Source organism: Amblyomma mixtum, unplaced genomic scaffold (genome assembly GCF_055824585.1).
Source record: "Amblyomma mixtum isolate Tamu unplaced genomic scaffold, ASM5582458v1 scaffold_20, whole genome shotgun sequence".
Lineage (NCBI taxonomy): Eukaryota > Metazoa > Arthropoda > Arachnida > Ixodida > Ixodidae > Amblyomma > Amblyomma mixtum.
In genome coordinates, this window is record NW_028317717.1 from 152,893 (window position 1) to 170,170 (window position 17,278).

At 51.8% G+C, this 17,278-nt stretch overlaps 1 pseudogene; it reads right to left on the bottom strand.

The window, feature by feature from the left end:
• Positions 1-14,429: 14,429 nt before the first annotated feature.
• On the bottom strand, positions 14,430-15,618 carry LOC149324733 (uncharacterized; annotated as a pseudogene).
• Between the last annotated feature and the right edge of the window lie 1,660 nt (positions 15,619-17,278).

Genomic DNA, 17,278 nt, shown 5'->3' on the forward strand with positions numbered 1-17,278 from the left:
GAGCGACTGCCGACACACAGACTAGCCATGGCGGCGAGCGGGATTGACATCCAGTCCCTGCTGTGGTTGTCCAATACGGCTTCTCAGCAGCAACATCCTGGTCACGGCACTCACTTGGCTGAGACGCCTAGGCGAGCCGTCCGGACGCCTAGCGCGATGGGAGCTACTCCTCCAGCGTTACGACTTTACCGTGCGCTACAGGAAGGGCAAGAACAACGTGGTGGCGGACGCACTTTCGCGCGCGCCCGTTGACGGCTTGGGAAGTAACAACACTGCCCACTCCGCCGCGCCCGACAGCCAGAGCAGCGCGACTGCCGCGCAGCTCACACAACGCCCCGAGGGAAGGGACACCCTGCCTTCCCAGGGCGAAAGCGTAAACCACTTTGAAGGCATCAGTTCAGTGGTGAGCGTTTTCAGCAGAAAGGAGCTGTTGGAGGCACAGCGGGAGGATCCGTTTTGTCGAAAAGTGTTCGACGGGCTCAGGGAGCCGGGCGGCGCGGCCGCGGCGCACATGGAGGCAACTGGTATTGTTGTCCGTGCGGGGCGCTCGAACACAGCTGGTAATGCTGTGAGCGCGATGGATTCCTATCTGCTCGACTCCGATGGCATCTTGCTGAGATATATCCCCTCCGAGAAGGATACACACGAGTCCTTCAAGGTGGTGATTCACGCACGTTGAGAGGAGCACTTTTACGCTACTTTCATGACACGTGCATCGCTGGGCATGCGAGTGGCCCTAAGACTTACCTCAGGTTGTGCCGCCTCGCTACCTGGCCTGGCATGAAGCGGGATTCGATACGCTACGCCCGCTCGTGCGACGTGTGCCAAAGGGTCAAGCCACGTGGTGGACGCCCACCTGGGCTCATGCAGCCTATCAGTAGCCAGGTTCCTTGGAAAATTGCGGCTTGTGACGTCATGGGACCTTACCCCAGGACCCTCCCCCGCCAGCAGGCAGCCGCACCGAGACGCAAGGCTCGACAACAGAGCCCGGCGCCTCGTTACAACTTGCGCCCACGGCAGAACCTACTCTGACCAACGCGGAGGGAGTAATTTCTCCTGCTTAACATGGACGGAACACCTCTTCGATATTTCGCACCACGGCTTCCGGAGCAAGCACACGCTTTCTCGACGGAAAAGACCGAGAGGGGTTAGACAAGCTCAAAAAAAAAGAAAGTGTAAATCTGGAAAGTAACTAGAAAGAAAAGACAGCTTTGCAGCTGCAGGCCAGCCTTCACAGCGTGCCCGGAGGAGAGCCAGCGGACGAGCGAACGAGAATTCGGAGAAACCGGGGCCTGTGTCTACCATGGCGAAAACTGCGGCAGAGAAACCGCCTTGAAGTTCCCCGTGTCCCCGCGGCAGCGGCTTCGGCCACGAGAGAAGCTTGGTCCCCCGCTGGGCCCGCCTCGAAAGTCCTCCGCGGCAGAGGGAAAATGGGTCGGCGCGTCCTTTGCCACCCCATCGAGAGGAAAAAGAGGACGAGCCAAGAGCGAGCGGTTAAACCAGCTGAGTGGAGGCCTGCCGTACGCTGTGCAACGGGACGACCGGTGCGTAATTGCCCTGAGCCTGCCTGCCGCCCGCGCGTCCCGGCAAAGCTGCCCTGGCCGACTCACGGGTCATCGACCCCCTTCGGGGTCATCGACCGGTCATCGACCCCGGTCATCGACCCCCTTCAACCCTGGGCTCCACGGTTGCCCATGGCGGCCGTCTACACTGCCTTCCTGCCCTGGCGTCCACGGCCCTCGACGACGGTGCTGCTGGCTGTGAGGTGAATCTTTTCTTATTTCGTTTTAAACATACACGGCGCTTCGCCGGCCCCACTCGGTGCACCCTTTTTGTGAACGCGGTCACTTCTCGGCCGTAGGGCAGTTTTAAGGAGGGGGGATGTGGGGATACACATGAATCCCCTGCCCCATTGTAACGGCCGCGCGTAATTATCACGCGATGCTATGCGCGCGCAGTTGGGGAGGTTTTGCGAGGGAGGGCACTCACGCCACCCCCGCTTCCTTTCGCTCCCCGCCGCGACGCCGCCGCGGAGACTTTCCCTCTTTCCCCTGTTAGAACGGAGAGACCTCCTCTCCACAGCCCGGGAGGAGACGCGTTTCTCCCGAGGCTCGCTTGTCTTCTGGCGGGAGCCGTGCACACGCACGGATCAGAGATCTGCCACGGAGACCGCTGCCCTCATCGCCCGGCCATCGCGTGTGACTTGACCGCCGCGGGCCGTGAGCGAGGAACCACGCGAGGTGAGCGGAACCTTCTTCCCCCACAATTTTGCGTGCGTTCTTTCCTTTGTGCTTTCTACCCCCGTACGCGAGCGGAACACTCTCCCTCGTTACGGCGGTTGTATTGTTGCTGCTGCATTGTATTGCTAGGGAGCAATAAACGCTCCTCCGAGTAGCATACTCGTGTTTGTCCCCTCTGGCCCGAACCCGCCGTGGTTGCGACTTACCGCACCGCGGGTTGGGGGTCACAGCTCTGACTTCTAGGGCTGGCAAGCTGGTGCTAGAGAGCGACAACTGCTTCTAGCCCTTTGAGCGTTATCACAAGAATAAACCCCCATACTGTGTATAAACGCCTGTCGGGCCGTGTTTTCAAGGCGGACGAGATGGTCAACTGTGGAGCATGCTTTTCTAAAACCACACTGGTGGACTTGAAGAAGCTCACGAGATTCTAAAATAAACATTAACCTAATATTGAGAACACTTTCAAAAGATTTGGCTAGACAGCTTGTAAGAGTTATAGGCCTGTAACTGCCAGGGGAGGTTGGTGGTTTTCCTGATTTGAGGAATGGAACAATAATTGCTTTTTTCGAAGCTGCTGGTATTTTTCCTCCCACCCATATTTTGTTAAAAAATTGTAGTAGAATTTCTACAGAGGGTCTAGACAGATGAGACAGCATTTCATAATGAATTTGATCAGGACCTGGTGCAGTTTGTTTACCTATAGACAGAACTCTCTGGATTTCCTGAAGTGTAATCAAATTGTTGTAGGGTTCCTTTGTGCTGCCTGCCGTAGGGAGCCTTTGTTTTTCGATTGCGTTTTTGTATGCTAAGAATGATTGTGTGTAATGTGACGAACTAGAAACTGTTGAAAAATGTTGACCCAAAATGTCTGCTTGTTCTTTAATGCTCGTCTGTACACAGGGGTCTGTTAGAAGAGGAACTGTGAATGGGGAGTAGCTGCCATTTATTTTTCTAACCTGCTCCCACATTTTTTTTCATGTTATTCTGCTGTTTATGGACGAAACGTAACTTTGCCAAGAAGTGTTTTCAGCGTTACGACGTATATATCGGGCTTTAGCTTTTGCCTTTTTGAAACTTATGAGATTCTCTTGACTTGGATACCTTCGAAAAACGCCCCAGGCTTTATTTTGATGTTTTTTCGCTATCCTACATTCTTGTGCCCACCAAACCTTGCGGTTCTGCCGCACCACTCCTGTGGACTGGGGAATAGCTTGGCGTGCGGCATCGATGATACACTTCGTGAGATTTTCATTTAGTTCGTCTACGCTAAGTGTGTCTGCGAACATGCTTTGTAAACTGGCTTTTTCGCTGAATAATGCGCAGTCAGCTAAATGGAGCTTCGATCGTCGTGGCTTAGTTGGGAGGATGGCAGGTGAGGATGATAGGCTAATAAAACCTGGTAGGTGATCACTCCCATACGGGTTGTCTAAAACATCCCATTTAAAATCGTTAAAAACAGATGTTGAACTAAAAGACATGTCTAAACAGCTCATTCTTCCAGACATTGGGGAATAGTACGTGGCCTTTTCTGGATTTAAAAGACATATATTATTTGTGAGAATAAAATCTTCTATCATCTGTCTCCTAGCGTCACAGCGTTCGCTTCCCCAAAAAGGGGAGTGAGCGTTAAAATCCCCGACTACTAGATATGGTTCTGGCAGTTCATTGATGAGTTCCTGTAGGTCACGGACTGTTAATGTTATATGTTAAGGAAGATTTACAGAACAGATAGTTATGGTTTTGTAGCTGACAATGCTGAAAGCAACTGCCTCCAGTTTTGTTTTGAGTCCGATCTCTTGAGCAGGGACGCCGCTTTGAACGACAATCGCGACGCCTCCTGAGAGTCTATGTGCCTGCTCGCGATCTCGTCTAAATGTTGTATAATGTTTCAGGATATTCATGTGTTGTGGACCAAGATTTGTTTCCTGTAGACATAAAGCTACAGGCAACATTGACGCTAAAATATCTGTTATATCATTGTAATTTTTCAACAGTCCTCTACAATTTCACTGAACTAGGAAAGCCATGTTTATGTTTGGGGTAGGAACGATAAAGGGTTTGCTAATTTTCTGGGCCCGTTATGAGGGCCCTGTCCTTGTTTCGCTCAAGAGAGCTGTTCCGCCGCTGTAAAGCAGGCGGGCTGGGGTTTAGATCCATCAGCTCGTCAGAGGTGCTGGAAGACCGTGGTGAAGCCTCGGGTGTGTGAGTCTCAGGCCTCCCCCGACGGGGAAAGCCCTGCGGGATGCCGACCCATGGACCAGCGCTCCCTGCTTTGAAGATGGCAGGGCAGCCTTCGCTGTCCCTGCCTGGGGCGGGGATGGCCATGCCCTAGGCTCGGTGAAAGTGGCCTCGACAGGTGCCGGAATGCTGCGTGGTGCACCGCCCCTGCGCACCACATCAGCAAAGTTGGATTTTGCTGTGAAAGAGAAAGTGTCCCTGAGTGCGAATCGCTTTCTTGCTTCTCGAAATGATATATTTTCTTTTGTCTTTATTGTGATTATTTCCTTCTCCTTCTTCCACGACGGACATACCCTGGAGTACGCAGTGTGGTCTCCTTTACAGTTAGCGCAGCGTAGAGCTGCGTCGCATTCCTCAGAATGGTGGTCCTTTGGTGCGCATTTCGCGCAAGTTTTGCGGCCGCGGCAACTCTGTGATCCATGGCCAAACCGTTGACAATGGAAGCACCTTCGGGGATTAAGGATGTAGTGCCTTACATTTACTTTGAGGTATCCAACTTCGATGGCTTCAGGTAATGTGCATGTTTTGAAAGTGAGGACCAAGTGTTTAGTATCTACTTCTTTGTTGTCCTTGCGGATTTTGATGCGGTACACATCTATGACACTTTGATCAGAGAGTCCTTCCAGCATTTATTTCTCTGTGAGATGTAGAAAACCATTTTCTGAGATGACGCCACGGACAGTGTTGAGTGATCGGTGTGCAGCGATGGAGACAGGTGTAAACCCAATAGAGACTATGTTACAGAGTTTGGTGGTTTGGACATTGTCTCGGAGTTCCAGCAATAAATCGCCACTGGTCATTTTTGTTACTTTGTAGCCGGGGCCCAAAGCTTCTGTTAAGCATTTCGATACCATCAATGGAGATATAATTCTGGCCTGTTTATCTTGAACTTCAGTGTGGATGACATGGAATTTGGCAAATGTTGCTTTCTTTTTCGAAAAAAAGTTATCTGCTTCCTTCCGCCCTCTTTTGAGAGAGCGATCAGCTTTTGAAAGGGGGGACCCATGAAAAATTCAGGTTCTTCGGTCATGGTGCCAGCCACCCATCATGGAGCCCAACAAGGGGACGGGACAGGAACTTGCAAGCAAGTCCTGCCCACGCCAGCTGTACACCTCAACTATAACCAAATATGACTCAACTCAGGGTAGTTGGCCACACAAGGTTAACCCTAGCCGCCTATGAAAAGTGAAAAAAAAAAAAACAAGAAGAGAGGAGGAGACAAGAGAGTTGTAAGAAAGAGAAAGGAAAGTGAAAGATAGAGGGGAGGATAGGAAAAGGCGACTGCCGATTTCCGCCGGTCGGGCCAGGACGGAGGTGCCGTCTACAGGAAGATGGGGCCAAAGTGGTGTGTTGCCTCCGCCGAGGGGCTTTAAAGGTCCCAACGCTCGGCACTGGCTCAATCACCAGGATCCCCTTTTCCCTGGACACGGCGATGCCACGCACGGCTGGGCGCGGGTGCTCGGGTCCGTGGTGGCGCACTGCTCACCATCATCCCCCTGCGGGGATGTCCCTGCGGATGCTCAGGTACCCGTGGTGTCGCAACTCACCATCGTCTGCATGAATCAGACGCCCCTGCGGGGGGCACTTCCAGTTACCATGCAGAACTCCGCAGCTCCTTCGGCAACTACACGCACACTCTCGTGGTCGCCACAAAACACAGAGATCTCGTCTGCGTAGGCTAAGACCTTAACTTGGGTATCAAAAAAGGTTTACCCTCGAATATTTGGTCTCGTAAAGAGGCTTAAGCGGAATGGCTTCAGATAAATTGCAAATAGGATGAGCGAGAGTGGACAGCCCTGTCAGACAGAAGACATCACTGGTATACTTTCACTCAAACCCGTGTTTATAACAAATTTTGCAGCGCACTTTTTATAAACCATTTTCACACCGTCAGTGATGACAGATCCGACGTTTAGGTGCTCTAAAAGTGCAAACTGGATGCAATGCCCAACCTTATCCAAAAGCCTTGTGCAGATCTTATTGCAGCATAGCCACGCGGTCTTGCATTGCGTCACGACATTCCAGGACACTCTTTGCTGTGTGAATATTCGTAAAAATTGTCCTGCCTTTGATGCCACATGTCTGGTGTGGACCTGCAATGACGTTTTGGAGTCGTCTTGCTAGCACCATAACGTAAATTTTAAAGTCAACATTTGTTAGGCTTATAGGGCGGTGGTTTTCGACGCAGAGTAACCTAACCGGGTCCTCCGTTTTTGGAATTAGTATTATATGAGAGAGCCTGAAAAACGGAGGGGTCATGTTGTGCTCATAGTATTCAGCTATCACGCGCTCAAGACAAGCAGCCATTTCGGTCTTAAAGAACTTGTATACGGCCGATCCAAGACCATCCGACCCAGGCGACTTACTGGAACTTAATTCTTCTATGACGGAGGGCGCCACCAGCGCCACCGTGGTCGGCTGTGCGCACACCGAGCTCCAGCAAAATCACATCTACGTCCAGGTTCCTGACCTCGGATCGCCACCAACCGGTCTATAGGACTGCTACTTGATCGCCTGTACACCTGGTAATCAAAATTCCAAGCGTTCTGCGCCGTTTTCTGACACATCAGCATCTTGCTGGCCGCCCACGCCGGGTGCGCTAAGACAAGCCTCCATCTGCACCGCCGGGGCGCGCCCCCCGCGCTCGCGAGCATGCTCGCTGCCGGAACGGCTGGGAGCTCGCCTAGCCAGTCTGCAGCCCAGGCGCTGAATTCCAAGCACTGTGCTCCCGCGGCGCCCCGGCAAGCCACCGCAGCCACGATCGTCATGAAACTTGAGAACCGCCTCAACCTCGGCAACACTTTATTCCCTGTGCTCTGTCGGGCTGTCATGGATTCCGCCCGCCTAACCAAGACTCAACGTGACAATACCTACATCAAAGTCCGCACCTCGCAAAGCATCCTGGCCATCGATACCCACCGCCCTGCCGCTGCTTACAAGCTGCTCCACCTCAAGCAAGTTTCACTGAACAACACCCAGTACGAAGTCACCTCGTACGTAGCTAACGACCCCCTTAACGCCCGCGGTGTTATATATGGCATCACCATGGACTGTACCGAAGACGACTATGGCGCCAACCTTCGTGTTGACGGCACCCGACTCCTGAGCGCACGCCGTCTCGGACGTTCCAACACATTTCTGCTCACCGTCGAAGGGCCCGTCTACCACGCTAGGCCGTCTTCTACAGCGGAGTGTACCGCGTCTACCCGCAAAAGCCCCACAGCAAACAATGCACGCACTGCCACGCCATAGCACACCGTGCCGACGTCTGTGCTAACAACCCTAGCCTTGTTCGGTGCTCGATTTGCAGCCAACCGTTTCCTCCTGACCAAGACCCAGCGACCACCCCACACGAATGTGAAGCACACTGCTGGAACTGCAAGAGCGACCACACACCGTCTCATCCTGAGTGCCCCGCACGGAAAGACGCCGACGCTGCAGTCCTAAACTGGCACCGCGCACAACGACGCCATCGCGCCCGCGCCGCCCCCTAAAGCCGGCGCGACCATCTGGCCGTCCCTGCCTACCTCGAACCACTACGAGGCCCTTCAGCCCTCCTGCAGCAGCAGCAGCAACGGCCCGGGGCACGAGACCGCGCAAAGAAGTCAATCTCGAACGAAGTCCTCTGCCAAGCGGCCACCGTCCACCACTTCTGGTGCGGCAACCAGCACCTTGTAGTGCTGGCGCCCACATTTCGCTGGCTGGCCTCTCTGGAAACCAGCGCCGCGCGCTCGCCGTCGCGCAAAGCAGGCCCAGACTCTCTCGGACATGTCGCGGCTTGCAGCGTGAATCATCCCGCCTCGCCAGCGCCCGGCGCGGACCCTTTATCCTCCCCCTCCTCACCGTCGGCTCGAACATCTACGACGCTTCGCCGGCCGTCCGTTCCAGACTGCAAGCCTTCAACGGCCGGGCGCCTCTCGACTATTCGTCTAATTTGAACGGTGGCCAGTGAAGTGACCTGGTTGGAGGATTTCAACTGCTGGCTGCCGCAGCGGACACCGGCGGCTATAAAAACGGAGCCGCGCTGAGCCCGAGCAGCAGACGGGCAGCAGAAGAGACATGACGCCGGAGCTTCGCTCGCCGCCGGGGCCGCCCTTCTTCTTTGTGCTAGCCCGTGGTGCTCTTGGCCCTTGTATCATGTGAAAGCGCTTGTACATACTGTACATAAAAGTCATTTGACTCACCGTCGCCTCAACCGTTCCTTCGCTCGGAGGCCCAGTCCCAACAACCTACACCTCCTCTACTAAACCGCAAGCTTCTGCGTTGCAATCACAGACTCCACCAAGTCACCAGGTGAGCGGTCCATCTCCCACATTCATCGCAAACCCTCCCCCGTTCTTCCAAAACCGGTTTTACTCACGTCCCTCCACACCTACTCCACTTTCACCCCTCCCGACCGACAACACTATTGCTCTCATATAGCAATCTCTTGCTCCCGTCCTACTGGCCTTACAGCAACTGACGGCTCGCGTCGAGCAACTCGAGCACCATCTCCTCTCCCTGGCGTCCTGTGCCCCACCCTCTCCCGACACAGACTCCAATGCCTCCCCCCCCCCCCGTTGAAAGTGCGCAAGCGTCCCTCCAGTGCCTAACCTCAGTTCAATGGAGGAAGACCCGCATGATGAGTGATATCACGCGACACACAACCCCACCCCACAACCCTCTAATTATTTGGCAGTGGAATTGTCGCGGTTTTCGTCGCAAGAAAAATGCCCTCTTCCAACACATGCGGATTACTGGCGTTAACCCAGATGTTATCGCACTGCTAGAAACGCACGGTGCCTTTTCTCTTCCGGGTTACGACCATTTTACTCAGCCGTGTATAGTCATGAAGAGAAAATGACATCAAATGCCCCCTCCTCCGCCGATTTTGACGGTTACATACATACGGTGCACGATACCCACCATTCAGGAAGACACATCCCATCTCAACTCCGGGACGAAAGAGCATGTCCTGACATACTCCACCTATCAGGGTCAGCGTATCACGATCTTAAGCTGCTACTGCACTCCCTCTCCCGACTCTAAAACCAGCATCCCACCTTTGCATACGGCCCTCCCTGCCTCTAATGTCCCTACTACTTTCGTCCTTCTTGGTGACTTCAACTGCCCACACCCTGCATGGGGATACGACCGTAATTCAGCCTCCGGACGAAAACTCGGCCGCTTCGCCAGTATTCATCACCTCACCCTCCTGAATGACACGTTCATGCCTACACGTCTAGGATGTGGAGCACAATCCGACACAAACCCCGACCTTGCTTGGATTCGCAGCGATCTCCGCGCTTCTTGGAGTAATACGGGTGACACGATTGGGAGTGATCACTGTATTCTTCAGATAACGCTCACTTCCCAGCGAACCTGCAGACCACCCGGAAAACATCTACCTCTCACTATGCTCGTACACTGGCCAAAGGCTCGGCCGGCCCTCGACACCTTATGCGTCTCACTCGAGGACCCCGAACAATGGTGTAGCGCCATTATGGAGACCGTTTCCCAACACACCAAACATATCCACCGATCTCCCGACTATCCATACATTGACACGCACCTTCTTGGGTTATGGAAACAACGTCGCCGGGCCAAAAAAGCTTGGCGCAACTGTAGATCTAGCCACGCACTGAAAAGAAATGTTGCTGACCTAACGCAAACAGCCCAAGAACACCCTGACCAGCTAGCCACGAATAACTGGCTTCAGCTCGGCGATTACATGGCCTAGAGACTCCACACTCCAAAAGTCTGGCACATTAAGCGCACCCTAATTGGACAGGGTAAACCTCGTAACACACTTCAAAAGCTACAGTTGGCCCTCTCCGTCTCCCAAGAAGAGCTGGCTGAGCGAATCCGAAATCAATTCTACCCATCCTCTACTCCTGCCAGTCCTATACTCCATCCTATACTCCATAACCTTCCCGATGGAAAACTAGACGAACTTATTCAGATCATTAATACTATTTGGCGGTCCGGGAAAATTCCCGCTGCATGGAAAGAGGCACACTAATTATGATTCCGAAACCAGGAAAATCCTCTACGCTGATCAATAACCTCCGACCTATATCCATGACTTCTTGCCTAGCGAAGCTGATGGAGAAGATGGTCCTTACCCGCCTGTGATGGCACCTGCATACCAATCGCTGTCTCGCTGCCACTATGGTCGGATCCCGCGCCCACGTATGCACACAAGACTTTGGACGGCAAATCTATGAGGATTTGTACGCCTTCCCAAGCAGCGCACAGCTTCGAGTTTTGACCGGCGTGGATATCAAAAAGGCTTTTGATAACGTCGCCCACTCCGCAATTCTCACCAACGTGGCAGACACTCGCCCTAGGGTCCGCATGTTCAACTACATCAAAGACTTTCTTACAGACAGGACACTCCTAATCATTGGCTCCGACGGCACACCTTCCGCTCCCTTTCCCCTCACCGCAGGTACACTACAGGGATCCAATCTTTCACCTATGCTTTTCAACTTGGCAATGAAAGAAGTGCCCCAAAACTCGCTGAAATTCCTGTCCTACGCCACGCTATATATGCGAATGATATTTCTCTCTGGTCTATCACAGGAAACGCCGGGGAACTAGAATCCACTTTGCAGCAAGGCCTCGACGTCGTTCAGGAGCATGCACGCCATATAGGTCTCAGTTGTTCCGCCTAAAAGTCGTAATACATCGTGGTTTCTAACGCTCCCCAAAAACCGCTCCTTCCTACTGCGAACTCATTCAACTCTCTCTCGCGCAAACCCCATTCCGCGACAGAGCCACATCAAGATCCTTGGCTTCACTTTTCAACAAGATGGCAAGTTCAACGTGTGGCTTAGCAAACTCCTGCAACAACTGAACCAAATTCGCCTCATACTGTCGCGTATATCTCGTCAAATGCATGGACTCAGAGAACACGAACTCCGTCAAGTTATAGAAGCACTCGTTTATTCGAGGGTCATGTAAGCCTACCCCTATCAACACCTCACGTCCTCTCAAGTAAGCAAACTGGAAGCCTCTCTGCGTCGCTTCACTCGAATAGCCATGGGAGTTCCGATCTAGGCCGCAAATTCTCTGATCGCAGTCGCCGCCATTTTCAACTCCCTCGAAGAACGCGCAGCAGCACACCACCGAGCCCCGGTACAACGTCTATCTACCTCCGAGCAAGGCAGAAACCTCCTCAGCCTTATCGGACACACCATTTCCCAACTACCCCGGCTTCAGCCATGTGCTCCCCCGTGGAAAAGCCACCCGCGTCTTACAGTAAAACCCATTCCACGCCACATGTCTCCAAGGATAAATCCCGGGCGGCGTGAAGCACTGGTGAACCATTTAACCGCACTGGGCAACGACACTTGCCATACCGATGCCCATATCCTCGACCACCAAGTAGTTACTGCAGTAGTCGGCCCTCGAAGCACCTCCACACATCTCCACACAGGAGTGCCCTCCTCAACCGACGCAGCGACTCTGACCATAGCAGAGACGATTGTGCTTCACAACCACCTTTCCTACACCATCACCATACGTGCTGACTCTCAGCCTGCCATACGATCATTCGAATCTCAAAAACTCCCTTCACATATCCTAGACACTTTGCTGCAATACCTAACCACCCAACCTACGCTCCATGTCCCTCTTGAATGGATTCCTGGTCATCAAGGTATACCGGAGAATGAGCTTGCTCATGCTCTGGCCCGTGAAAAAATATCACCGGGCCCTCCGACTACCTGGGCATCCCATTATAATCCCAAGGCAGACCGCGCTACACAAAGACAGGACCGCCGCGAACACCTTCGCAATTTGCGGAACATGCGACGAACCCTTCCGTCACCCTCCCATTTCCTTTGCCGCGCCGACGCCACTCTAATTCGATAGGCACAGACTAACTCCCTTCCCTGCGAACTGTATTCCGACTATATCCTTCATAAACCGGGCAAACCCGCCTGTCTCGTCTGCGTGTTCATTCATACATATTGGTTATGCCCCCGCGCCACCAACTCTCCCACCATACCTTCCGCGCATACTTTGCCTCCCTCCTTTCACCTTCGTCGGCACGATGGACCGCTCCACCAACCTTTCTGCAGCCCACCCTATGGCCGCTCCTCGCCGGCCACATCCGACACATCCAAGGGACACGTGGCCCTACTCCGCCACCGCCGATAAATAACGCCTACCAAACGGGCAGCTAAGAAGGCTCGGACTTGAGGTGAAAAATAAAAATTATCTCTTTCTCTCTCTAGGGCTATTTCAATTTCTGCCGCAGTTAAAGGTCTCTCAAGCACCTGCTTTACGTCGTCATCCACGACAGGCATGATTTGAAGAAAGTCGGCTGTGATTCTTTCAATGTCATTCAATTTTTGGCTAAGCAAGGATCTGTAATGCTAAAGGAATGAAAGCTCCACCAATGCCCTTTCAGTGGTTACTTCATTGCGCTAACAAATCTTGTTTATCTCTTTTTTCACCGCGTACCTGTTTTCATCGCTCAGCGCTCGTTTCGTGGGCGTTTCCCCTTGCCAGAGCTTCTCGGCGCGCGCCCTTAACATCGCGCCGCGGTACCTTTCCTCATCTATCACTTCAGGTTTAATTTTTGTTTCTTTTTTTTCGTTTGTAAACAGTCGCGGCTTAATGCTTTCTACACTAAGCATGTAATCTAGCTCGCTATGAAGATCTTTTTCTTGTTGTCTTTTTTGTGCCTGAGTGCGGATGCTATACCTATCGCAGTGACTTTAAGGTCGCATTTAAATTGTTCCCACTCCAGTATAAAATTTTCAGATGTGCTCAGCAACACGTTCGTGAGGTGTTCCTTGGTTTAGCAACAAATGTTTCATCTTGAAGCAATTTGTCATTGAATTTCCGTAAGCCCCAGTTGAATTTTGCGACTTTTTCATTCCTGCCAATGGTGACCATAACCAAAGAGTGGTTAGTGAAGCTTAGGTGTTGTGCCTGGTATCTACAACAAATTGGCGCCAACTCAACCGGAACGTATATGCGATCAAGTCTTGAGTGACAACCACCTTGAAAGTGCGTGTAATTTGCTTGGTCTCCAGGTGTCAGTACAATGTCAATGTCTTCTAGCTATTTGCAAGAGCAATTCAGCACTTATGTGTCTTTAACGACTCGATTCACTGTTCTGTTCTGTTCGATTCACTGTTCAATTAAAGTCTCCAAGCAATAAAATACGCCTTTCGCAAGCCACGCATGATTCAGCAAATTTGAAGAAAGATCCGCGTTCATTGCATCTGTTCGGTGCGTAGACACATACAGCTCTCCATGGCGTTCCAGTAAAAAACGAAATCACAGACAACAAGCAGTGCCGTTTCACACGTCATCACAGATTCAACAACAGCAGTAGCACTGCGGATTAAAATGATATAATCCCCCGATCTCTGCACTGCATGACAAACGCATACATTATACCTATTGCGGAAAAATTCGACCATGCGCTCAGTTTGTTCTTCAATCTTGATTTTTGCTTCTTGGACAGCCAACAGATCGGCATCATTTTCTAATAAAAGACGACTCAGTTATTGTTGCCTTCTGCGCGTTGAAAGGCCTCGCACATTCAGCGTCGTCACGCGTACTCTACTTTCGGTATTGACCACCATCTAAAGCATGTAGAAGTCGCCCGACAAGGTACTCACGTGTCAATTACAATGCGTCCTGGTGTCAGTACCTCGCAAAACCAGGATGGTGATTCAGACACTCATTCATTTTTTTCAAAATTTTTTTAAATCTATAATTCCATCTTTAATTTCTCGGCATACTTACCTAAAGATAAATCTTTAGCTTCGCAATAAAAGGTAATCAATTAGATTGGCACCAATTTACCTTCTTTGGGATCTCCCCACTGAACCCTGGCCAATTCCCCGTCGAGGGTATGTGCCATGCCACCAAGGCAACAACAACAACAACTCACTGGTCCCGATCGCTGACCGGAACGCCACTGCTGCGTTCGGAGCGGCGCCCCCTCTAAGGCGGAGGCGTTGCTGACGTAGTCCTGCGGTCTGGAGGCACATTAGGCTTCCGTTTCAAGGAGGACCGACGAACTGAAAGGGTCTTTGAGGGGGGTTCTTCGTTTCCCGTCCCATCTTCGTTGGTCTTTTCGTCGGTATCCTCATGTGCCCGCTTTGCAGGCGTGCTGGAAGCCAGGGCCATCTCGACGTCTTCGTTTTCGCGTACAGCGGCCTCCTTCGAGTTTGAAGGTTCGCTTGCCGTCAAATCGTTTTCACTCTTCTCCGCAGATTTCAATGCAGAGTCTTCAGGCGTAGTGCTCTGCCCGCAGGTTTTTCTGTTAAGCTTTTCCCCCGCCTTGTCGTTCTCACGGGGCGTATCTGTTGCAGTGTTTTCTTCACTGCCTTCTAGGGTGGCTTCTGCGGCGTCTAATTCATCCATCAGGTGTTCTGCCGCCTCATCCTTCCGGGCCGGACCTGTAACGCTCGCGCACGTTCGCACGCACTGGCTCTCATCGTGGCCGTATCGACGACAGAGTCCGCAACGCGTCACACGGCACTCTCGGCGTATGTGACCGTTTCCATGGCACCCAAGACGCGAAGGCGCTCTCCCAGGGACTCGAACAAGTGCGACGTCCTCAGCGATACGCAGCTGATGTGGCAAATCCTCGATAGTGACGCGCACCTTGAGTTTTAGCGGGACCATCCGCGTTGTGGAAGAATTGTCGACGCAGCCTTGTACCTTCCACTTGTCTCTGGCTACATTATCACGTTTTTAATTGGCGCCAACGCGGTCCGCACGTCATCGTCTTGCACACCGTGCAGCAGCCAAAACAGCTTCAGCCGGACGCCCTGGTTGCTGGGGCCAATTACCACACAACGGTGCTCCTTGACGTTAAACGCGTCGGCCTGCAGAATCTTCTGCTTGCCTTCTTCATCCTTGAATATTACTGCCCAAAGTCGATTCATGCGATACGCCCTCAGGGCGACCACTTCCGGCAGCAGTAACAATCACGCAAGAGCGTCAGGAAAATGTTCCACACGGCACGGCCTGGCATCGTAGTCGCCATGCAAAAAAAAACAGTATTCAAAACTGTCGAACCTGTGGGCAGATGCGGCAGAACCAGCTGGTAATCCTCATTCGGCTTTTCCGTACTCCTGATACCGCGGCTCGGCTGAGCCGCTGAAACCGCTCCTTGGGAGCCCATAATGCGCACGTCCGTGAAGCTCGGTGGCCGGAAGTCGAATCGTGAGCTATAGTGGCCACTGTACCGAGCCGATTAATACTGCGACAAAAATTTATCATCTTCCTCTAGGGCCAAAGAAAACAGTCGCCACCTGTGAGGTCCGAACTCACGACCCCTGGTTACAAGAGCAGCGCTCTACCACTGAGCTTTAGTATTTTTTTCGTGTTCTTTATTGCCGATTTTGACAAACAACCAAAATTACAAAAAAGATAAAACACCTGAGCCCAATTCGGCTGATACAAGGGGGATTAAAATCTATCTTTTCAATGCAGCCAAGTCATCTAGTACAGAGGGCCATTCAGGCTGTTCAGCTCGTGCCCGGTATACTTCTCTCAGGCACACGACACTTGCAATGACACTCGACACGCGCACAGAAAACATGTTTACATCTGCGTTCCGCACATGCATTCTGGTTTTCCACAAGCTGTGGAGGCTAAGGAGCATGAGTTAGTCAGAGGGCAGGCCTGTTTCATTTTGAATTGGCAGAAATCTAATACCGTAGGGGTCCAGGGGTAGATCTTTCTTGATAGTTCTCTGGAGGACGTCCAAGTGAAATATGGGGTCCCCACACTCTAGGAATACGTGTTCTATTGTCTCAGGTTCCTTCCATAGGATATAGTTAGTTGTCCAGAAGACGAATATACCCTTTTCGTTCAGCCATGTTTTAACAGGGAGCGTATTTTAATGTAATTTGTAGAAAACGTTTTCACAGATGGATTAACTAGCATTATTTTAACTCATTTTGAAACATCCTGCCCTGGACTGTCATGGTGCAGGCTTCGGTAAAGAGGGATTAGTATCATTACATCCACTAAGTCCTTGTACAACTTTTTCTTTGAAACTTTACACAAGTAATCAAGAGAAAACCGCACTTGGAGAAGCTTGAACGCGAGTACAACCTCTCACTTGTACCCGACGATGGAACCAAACATATTCTCACTCGAAGACACCACAATTTTAGGGAGATGCCTCTGCAATCGCAACTGAATAACAGTCCGCAAAAAGCTGTCCACCTGGTCATGGAGGAACGTGAATCGCGATACAATTTGGCGTAAAAACAAATGAGCAAGACCAAGGCCACCGCCTTTGAGAGAAATAAACTAATTGGTGCGTCTGGTTCGCTCCCATGTCGACGCCCAGACAAAAACCGCAAAGACGCGATGAATTCTTTGAATATAGGCTCGGGGTGCACTCAACACATTCATTGGGTACCATATCATTGACAGAAGGAAAATGTTACAGACAGAGGCACGCGAATACACCGATAGCTGCCTCCCTTGCCACACTAGTCTGCCTTCTCCTTCACCCTTGACGTTTCATTGTTCCAGCAGTTATTAGGATCCCGATAACATTCGAGAGGCACGCCAAGATACCGCGTCGACAGTTTTGACCACTCCAACGGGCAGAAGTGTTCCGGCGCATCATCCCACTTACCGTGCCAAAACCCACAGCTCTTGTCCTAGTTCATCAGGCAGCCAGTTTGTTGACAGTACTTTTCGACTAGGTTGGAAACTTCAGTAACACTTTCCTTGTTTGAGCAAAAAATGGCAGTATCATCTGCGTAGGCAAGAACTTTCATATGGGATGACTACAGTTGAAAGCCGGAAATACGATTACTTTT